The 10,055-nt window shown below is 40.5% G+C and overlaps 1 protein-coding gene across 1 annotated transcript in view; it reads left to right on the top strand.

Annotated features, from left to right (window-relative positions):
- The first annotated feature begins 464 nt into the window (after positions 1-464).
- Positions 465-10,055, top strand: part of LOC115217131 (calmodulin) — a 28,166-nt gene continuing 18,575 nt past the window's right edge. Inside the window, exon 1 of the mRNA XM_029786739.2 lies at positions 465-627. The gene's annotated coding sequence lies outside the window, so the exon portion shown is untranslated. The remainder of the gene's footprint in view (positions 628-10,055) is intronic.

Raw genomic sequence — 10,055 nt, 5'->3', positions numbered from 1 at the left:
TTAGTCGAACGACTCGACTCCAACACTTCATTTTTTAAAAGCCTTTTACTTATTTTATCGATCGCTCTTTTGCCGAACCGTTAGGGTACGAGGACGCAAACACACCAGCACCGGTTGTTGAGTTGTAGTGGGGGACAAACACGCACACACACACACACACATACACACACACACACATACACATATGTGTGTGCAGAGAGAGTCAGAGAAAGAGAAAGGGAGGGAAAGAGAGAGAGAGAGAGACAGAAAAAGAGGGAGAGGAAGAAGATAAAAGAAGGAGTGGTAGAGAGAGGACGAGAGAGCAAGGCAGAGAGACGGAGGAGGAGGATGGGGAGTAAAAGTAAGAGGAAACCCAAACAATGGTAGGAAGTGGGTGTTGGGAAGCAGATAATAATAATAATAACAGAAAAATAGAGAGAGGGGGAGAATAGTAGTAGTGTGAGGAAGGTCCAGATCCAAGGGAGGTAAGCAACAACAACAACATCAATCAATTCCCGCCACCGCCTCGTCACGTTTCAACGTTTGGCTGGATCGTCTTCAGTTCTTTAATATTACAAGACATTAGACACCGTTGCAGTGGTCCTGTTCCATCACAACAACCCTCCCTGTCTTTGATCAAGCATCCAGGTAAGTCAGATGTCATTTGTTATTCCATACAACACTCACTTAGAAACGGTTTCACTTCGCCTTCCTTGCTTCTCTCTCAGTTCCAAAGACAAACAGACCATTATTTCGAATCGCATTCACCTGAAGAATAATATATTTTGCGATCGAAGACATGGAAAAATACCAAGATTGATCCACAATATATAATATATAAACTCTTTATAAATCTACTGAATATTGTTATTTTGGTTTCCGATTCCGCTTGGAAATTAAAACAATCTATCCATACGTATTTATCCGTTTGTTTATACCATTTGCAGACAAGCTGTCGCTTTACATTACCTTCAAGGTAACATTATGTAATCCAAGATAGACGTGTAAATATCTGTGGTAGGGTATATAGTCGATTGTAATGTTGTAAAACACGGTGCCGTGTAATACAATATATCTCCATTGTGGTGTATTTTGTAATTAATCCGTTTCTACCTGTTGACATATGGAACCTGTATTAGCTAACATTACAGTTTCTGATTCAATTAGCAGAGTCGAAATGCGTGTATGTATATATATATATATATATATACACGTAACATAGTTTCAACATGTGTGTGTGCTTTACGCACACCTTGCGTATTTTCTATGCATACATTATATAGCCTCTGTATATATTGCCTATATATATGTATATATAAGCAGCCGAAAGATCATTTCTAGTATCTCTGTCATACAGTGAGGATATCACCGATCCACGCTACATATATATATGGTTGTCTGTCTGTACGCACACCTTACGGATTTTCTTGTATACATTATCTCACCTATATATATATATATACACACACACATACGGACGCTCCTTACATAGCTGCTATGCATGTTGGCGCGCACGCGCGTATATATATATACACACACACACACACCATTTTTTCGTAGAGTCAAACCGACACAACCTTCAGGTTTTCGGTGCTTCTATGAAGAATTTTTAGGAGCTGATTTTTCCTTGTTTACATCGTGCTTGTTCTTCTCTGTTCTAATAAAATTCCGATATTCAAAGAGAGGACGAGAGCATGTTTAGGTACATACTACACATTAGTTGAAGCTAAGAGAACCAAAATCTTTTATTAATTCTGTAATATATTTTGCTGCCTGGGATTAAAACATTTTTAATCACCAGAAACCAAGGAGAAACCGAATGTCTTTAAACTATAATACCTGCCTATCTTCTTGGGACTTGTGCTGTTACCACACAGGTACACCACACCCCCATTGGGCCTCAATGTTTGATTTAGACTGAGCTGTGAGATGAGTATGTCTCTGAGCTTATGTCCGAGTTGAGTATAACAAGGTTAGGGCTCCGCTCCGATTTCGGTTTGGTATCCCCCCCCCCGCATGGAATTTGAATCTTTCATCCATTACGAGAATATTGTGGGACACACTTGCTATACAGACGGGACATTTAATGATCATATACATATATTACATACATGTATATAATACACACACATACAGACGAGCGTACTTGGCACACATGGCTAGCTCTGCTTATCCGTCTCTCTCTCTCTCTCTCTCCATATATATATATATATATATATATATATATACATACACATCACATACAGTCAAAATAGATGTCCGTTAATATATTATTTACTACATCCGTTACCATTCCAGCCCCTGCAACGCGCATATGCAATCACAAACACACGGTGTCTCTCTATGCACACACACACACACACACACATCTATCTATCTGTCTGTCTGTCTGTCTAAATTGATGTGTGTGTGTGTGTTAGTCACACCTGAAATCCAGTTACAACCTGAAATAGTGGGCGTTTGGTTACGAAACAAACAGGTTTATGTAGAGGAAGTGAACGAAGACGCGCGTGTGTGAGTGTATACTTGTACCTACACGTCATTCCGTGTGTATTTTATATTCGTCACGTGTGTTGACGAAACTCTCTCAACATCAAAGTACACACACACACACACCTGCACCTGTATTCTTAGTTGTAATCTCAAGAAACTAGTGATTGTTTTGGTTTCGGTAAAAGTTAAATAATAAACAGACATGCCAGAAAACTCACCCAAACGCCAAACAGTTGACACAATTTATAAACCGAGGTTTATGTTCATAGGACATGAAGTAAAGTGTTAAAACTTAGTTCCAGGTGAGCCTTGAAGTCTTCTAACAAAAGTACGACGATCCAAGCCATTCCAAAGTTGACCACCTTGGCTTTTTTGAGTTTCTAGGACTCTATTAGTTTGTGTGTCCTCTTCATTTATGTTGAACCCATAGGCTGGAGTGCAGGGGTGGAAGCGTACCCCTTGCAATTTTCGTAGGGCTTTTGAATATCCTCCTGAAAAACTGGGTTTGCACCCCTTAAGCACATTTCGTTCCACACTTATGGTGGGGCCTCGTGGGAAACCTGCCAGAGGACCAACATGATTGCCGATACACAGTACTCAAGAATCAATCTCCCCCACCCGCCCATCCACCCGTCATTCATGTTAACATGACATGACTTCTGAAGGTCTTAGAAAATAATGTGTCTGAACACAACTTGGTCCCTCACTCAACATCCTTTTCAAGTCTACAACTGCATATTTTTCTTCCCTTTCCCTCACACAGATGTCACCCCCATCCCTATTTACCTTTGTTTTTTTACCATTATCCAGTCCCTTATCAGTTTCACCTCCTCTTACTCTCACCCCACCACTCTTCCTTGCAACCTTAACTCCACTCCTCGCCCCCCCTATCACTCCATCACTCTCCTATCTACTGCATTATTCTGTTGCTGCAATTAATGAACTTACAAACTGTTTCATGTCTTCATTTCTTGGCTGCCAGTCATCACTTCCTCTTCTCTAAACTACTCCCAACTGCCATCCATCATTCTTATGATTTCCTTCCTCCTGGTTTACCATTGATCTACCTCCCCCCCATTCACCATTCACTGCATCCACCACATCTCCAAGCTTGTATCTATCTATCTATCTATCTATCTATCTATCTATCTATCTATCTATCTCTTTCTCTTTCTACTCTCCTCCAGCCTTGCCCACCCTTGCTGATTCTCCTGTTCTCCACATGCTCTCGTCCATTCACCTTCTTGGACATATTACCTTCAGAGTATGTTCTGGCATCTCACCCCCCCACTTTTACCTCTCTTTGTGGCTCCACCCCACCCACCCCACCTAAAATGTGAAGCAGCCATGAATCTCACCCACAACAGACCTGTCTTTATTCCTCCCATTATATATCAGTTTCAAAATTTAGCACAAGGCCAGCAAATTCTGGGGAGGGGATAAAGTTGATTACATGGACCCCAGTGTTCAGCTGGTACTTATTTTATCAACCCTGCAAAGATGAAAAATAAAGTTGACCTTGGTGGAATTTGAACTCAGAACGTAAAGACTTATGAAGTGTTGCCCAGCATTTTGTCCGGTGTGCTAATGATTCTGCCATCTCGCTGCCTTCCCCTCATCATACACTAACCTTTCAACACTTTTTCTTCAAAGCAACCTTTCTCTCTCCTTTATTCCATCTCAGGCAAAGGGGAGCTTTTAATCTTGTGAATTACAGGGTGACCCCACTAGCATCAGTGTCATGGAAGATGCAGCCGCTACATTCTGTCAAGTGGTTGGCAATAAGAAGGGCACTCGGCTGCAGAAGTCCTGTCAAAACTGTGACATTGGGGCAAGAAGTGGTCCTTTGATCCATTGGATCCTGTCTGACTGCGCCACCCATTCCAGTAGGGGTGCACTGAGAGTATTAAGGGTCCTCGGGCATAACTGTTTACCGGGCCCCTTTGAATGCATGTTTTTCTAGAGTTAACATGTAGAGTGCTGGCCCCTTAGAGCTCTGGGCCCTCGGGCAGTGCCTGATTGACTGATGACTTAGTCTGCTCCTGCATTCCAGTGAAAATGAAATGTAATGACAGTATGTTGACTTAGATTTGACTGCTATTTCTAGCAGTTTGATCGATCACCTTCCTTCTGGTATGAGAATACACACACATGACCTAGGGCTAAATAAAATCAACCTGCATCTCAGTGATAGGGTTCAGTCAGATGGATCTGGCCCTCTTACTTGTAGCTTGGTCCCTGGAGTATGTCAGGTTTCTTTTGCTTAACCTCTCGTCATTGTCATCGTTGTTTAACGTCTGCTTTTCCATGCTGGCTTGGGTTGGATGGTTTGACTGAGGACTGGCAAGCCAGATGGCTGCACCAGGCTCCAATCTGAATCTCTTCAACAATAATTGATCAAAGGGGTTCCATCCGTGACCAGCCCATCATTTCATATAACAACATTATGCATTGTGCCCTACATTTTTTAAGTGTGATGTGAGGGAGATTTGACTGCTGCCTCTACCAGGTTCTCCAATCCAATGCTGTGTAGGGTTAGGGTCTAGGCCCCTCTGTGTAGGCCTCTTCTGTCATTCCTATAGTGTGAGTTCATATTGGGGTCCTGGTTTGTTGTCCGGAATGAAATCTTGTGTGGACACTGGTCACTGTATGAAAGCCATCACTTCCATTGTTTTATTAGTGGATTGGAACACGAGGAACTGAACTTATTACATTTTTTGTAGGCCACTGAGATGGAGTTTGTTTTTATTTAGCCCCAGGTCAGCCCCCTGCTACAGTAGAGCAGTGATCAAAGATGTTCCCACCATGATTATTCCTGTGGTGTTGGTCATGGAAAAGTTGTTGGTGGAGCTGGATGGTCATAATATTGTTGATGATGATTGTAGTGGTAGTTAACTGAGCCAGCTTATGATCAAAGGCATTCTAGCCATGACCTTCACATCTGTTGTTACTGTTATATGACTACACTAAGCTGATGTTTATTTAATAAGTTAGAATATGATTTGAGGGCGATTTAGTTGCTATTTTTGGCAGGTCAGCTGCAACAAAGAGGTTTCCTAGTTTAGCATTTGTTTATATCCATTGGATGGTCTTGTTTTATATTTGAGCAGCTAATCCGTCCATAATCCGGATCTATTGATCCAATCTTACTGTACTGCATTGTTTTCTTGCTGTTTCTACATGTTTGCACTTGTATGCTTGTGTGCATACGTCAATGTGCAGCCGTCTTGTTGCAGGATTTAATCTTTAAAGTTTGTTCACCTCCAGGACAGACATGATTAAATAAGAACTTTAATAAAAGGCATTCTAGCTACGACCATCCCGTCTTTTATATCAGGGACTATATCGTCCAGTTTGAGGAAAATTTAGCTGTTATTTCTTCATGGGCACAGAACCTGCTGAAATGACTCGTCAGAATGTCCTGTCCACCATACATTTTTGTTTTCTTATTTAGCTCTGGGTTCATCTTGAACTGCAGTCCTATGATCAAAGGTGTTTTCAGCCATGACCATCCAGTAAGACACATTTTTTGTAATGCTGGAAGCTGAAAAGAAATATTAGATATTGGTTAATTCTAGGCAAAAGAAATAGCATGACAGAGTTACGTTACAAAAGTGAGTACACCTTTACTTGAAACCCTAAAAATGACAATGAGGAAATGATAAATCTCTCTTTTACAAAAATGTGTGTGTTTTGTGTACTGTATGTATGTATTTGTATATTCTGTAATCTTTATGTGATGTGTGTGTGTATGTGTATATATCTTGGACTCTTCCATTGTTAGACGATGTATGAGGGTTCTCCAATTTCTTCCCAAACAACCACAGAGAAGATTTGTTTTATAATGATCAAATGTTTGTGTAGAGATAAGCTCACTCCCTCCATGAAAGTGGCATTACCTGTACAGGTGCACCGTGTCTCACATGTCAGGTGACGAAATGACTGTAGAGCAACATGAAATGAAGTGCTTTGCTCAAGAACACAACACAACACCTGGTCTGAGAATCGACCCCACGATCTCGTAATGGTTAGTGCAACACCCTAACCACTAAGCCATGCACCTTCACTATGTGTGTATGTGTGTGTGTGTATATATCTGTGTATGTATGTATGTATATATATATATATATATATATATACGCATACATACATACACACATTAACCTGTATGCATTCTTTTATTTATTATGGCATCACATGACAAGCTCCCCTGCTGGTGTCACATGACAAGTTCCTGTGCTGGTGCCATGTAAGGAGTTCCTGTGCTGGTGCCATATAAAAAAGATGTCAGTCCACTCTGTAAAGTGGTTGGCATCAGGAATGGCAGCCAGTTGTAGAATCTCTGCCAAAGCAAAACATCCAACTCAGTCCAATCCATGCCAGCAAGGAACATGGACATTAAATGATGATGATGGTGATGATGAATTTCAATTGCCACCAACATGATTTGAACCTGAATAGACAAAAGAACTGATGATTGATAGAATAGCACATGGTCACACACTGACCTCGATAATGGTCTTTTTTAGCAGAGTTCAACATTGCACATTTTTTCATCCAGATGGAGTCACAGGCAATTAAAAGATGGCACTTCTTCAGTTTACTGTTCTCACAGAAATGGAATTCAGAGTTGAACTTGGATCAGAGAGGGATGTGAGGAAAACACCACAAGGTGTTAACTTTGATAATTTGCTGACCATTGCCATAATAATAATAATAATAATAACGAGCACTCAAAGAGCGCAAACCTCCACCAAGGCAATACTAACGTCCTCTCAATGTCCTCTCAACGATTAGCCAGAGATGGTTTTTTAAAATGGGAATATCTGAAATAAACTTGACTGCTCTCACAAACGAGAATAATCCATATACCTTGTCCGGTACCTGATCGATCCCAATGGGAGACATGGAATGTGCAAGTGGGTGCGCCAGCTGTGTTTGTAATGCTGTTTGTATGTGTCATTTGGGTAATGAAAATATTTGCATGACTTGAGCGCACACGTGTCGATAAGTCTTAGGGAGTCACTTCGTAAAAGTTTTGGAAACACTGGCTGAAATACAACAGCGACTTTGGTAGAGAAACATAATGGAATATAAAAATTATAATTGTAATGAAATGCATACTGTATTGTGGTTTTAAATTCCGGTTTTCCTTCAGTATCCCTCTTTTAGATTGTTTTAGATTGATGTATAGAATTATGTATATATGTATGTATAATCTAATATAATAATGAGCATTGTCTTTTTATATATTTGTGTGTGTGTGTGTATATATATATATATATCATCACCATCATCATCATCATTTAGCGTCCGCTTTCCATGCTAGCATGGTTTGGACGGTTCAACTGGGGTCTGTGAAGCCAGAAGGCTGCACCAGGCCCAGTCTGATCTGGCAGTGTTTCTACGGCTGGATGCCCTTCCTATATATATAAATAATAGAGCTAGAGTGAGAGGTGAAGGGAGAGGAGATAAATGGCAAAGAGAGCATTGTATGAATGAGAAAGGAAAGGGTGATAGATGAATAATAAAGGAAGGAGTGAAAAAGCTGATAAACGACAGCGTTTGAAGTATGAGTATATGTGTGTGTAAAAGAGAGGTATGTTTGTGTGTGTGTGTGTATGGAAATGGGATGGTAATGGGTCAAAGCTGAAAATGTGTGAGTATATGTGTGTATGTGTGTGTGTGTGTACAAGAGAACTATGTGAAGTTTTACATATACATGTAAAGAAAATATAAAAAATAATCCAGAATCCTTGTCCAGTACCGGATCAATCCCAAACTTTAATCAGTTTGTGCCAGTCTGAAACATCCCTGAAAGTTTCATCTGAATCTATCCAGTGGTTCTTGAAATATCTTGTCCACAGACAAACCAATACAACTGAAAACAATACTTCCGGCTTCGCCAAGGCGAAGGTAATAATCCTTTCTACTAAAGGCACAAGGCCTGAAATTTGGTGAGGAGTTGGGTAGTTGATTACATCGACCCCAGTGTTTCACTGGTACTTAATTTATCGACCCCTCTAAAGGATGAAGGGCAAAGTCAACCACAGCAGAATTCGAATTCCAAACGTAAAGATGGACAAAATGCTGCGAAGCATTGTGTCTGGCCTGGTAACAATTCTTATGGGTCTGTTGTAGGCAAAGGAAGAGTGTAATCAATTTTATTGACCCTGGTACATGACTGGTACATGTTTTTGGCCTTGGAAATATAAAAAGTGAAGTTCACCTTGGTAGGATTTGAACTCAGAACCAAACATGACAAAACATTTTGTGTGACATTTTATAGATTCTTCATCTCCAAAAACAATACAATAAATGTTGGTGGTTAATTGTAGTTTAGCTTTGATCAATGGAACCCTCTTCGTTAGAGACATTCCAAATGTGACCATCTTGTTGATTATTTAGATATAGTGTATTTTGGACTACATCATCACATGGGACCCTCCTTTCTTATTGGTCCTTTATCTTGGTTCAGCCCTGATTTATAAGTCCTATGATCAAACACATTCCAAATGTGACCATCTTGTTGATTATTTAGACGTAGTGTATCTAAGACTACATTATTCAGTGTCTCCTTTACATTGTTAAACAAGTTGTTGTTTGAAGGACTGTTGGCTGCTATTTCCAGCAGGATTGAGCAAGCTATCCACTATAGAGGCACAACCTGTTGACTATATCCTTGTTGTTTAGCCGGAGGTCAGCTCTGAACAAGGAGACTTAAGCTCAAAAGCTTTCCAGTCATGACATTGCTGTCTATTATCCAGGCACAGTGTATCCATGACAACATTAATCCAATGTGCTCTTTCTTTAGTCAGTGTTTATTTAATAAATAAAACCAAACATTTTATAAACTTGTTGCGTTTCAATAATCCAAGCCTGACCAACAACAAACGCATCGTTTTAAATAATTCACCATTTCATTAAATAAATCACAAGACCAGCCTTGCTCCAGCTGACCTGGCAACTTATGGGCAACTTAGCCATGGTTACTCTCTTTTACTCTTTTGACTGTGGCCATGCTGGAGCACCGCCTTTAGTCGAGCAAATCGACCCCAGGACTTATTCTTTGTAAGCCTAGTACTTATTCTATCGGTCTCTTTTGCCAAACCGCTAAGTTACGGGAACAGCATCAGTTGTCAAGTGATGTTGGGGGAACAAACACAGACACACAAACATATTACAGACATACATATATACGACGGGCTTCTTTCAGTTTCCGTCTACCAAATCCACTCACAAGGCTTTGGTCGGCCCGAGGCTATAGTAGAAGACACTTGCCCAAGGTGCCACGCAGTGGGACTGAACCTGGAACCATGTGGTTCATTAAGGGGCTATTTAGGACTCCCTTGTCCTTTTGCATTCTTCCTAATTTGACACAGAAAGGTGATAGTTGGGACATATTTCTAGCAGATCCAGCGGTCACATTGTTTCTCACTGTCTTTCTACGCCTTTGTAGTAGAGAGAGGTGTGGTCACACACACACACACACACATTCACAAAAGATTGTGTGTGTATGTGTGAGAGAAATAGGACAGTGGTGGTGGTGGTGGTGGTGGTAGTATTTCTTTATTAAACTTTCC

This window comes from Octopus sinensis, linkage group LG11 (assembly GCF_006345805.1).
Source record: "Octopus sinensis linkage group LG11, ASM634580v1, whole genome shotgun sequence".
Taxonomy (NCBI): Eukaryota; Metazoa; Mollusca; class Cephalopoda; order Octopoda; family Octopodidae; genus Octopus; species Octopus sinensis.
This window is presented reverse-complemented; position numbering and strand designations above follow the sequence as displayed.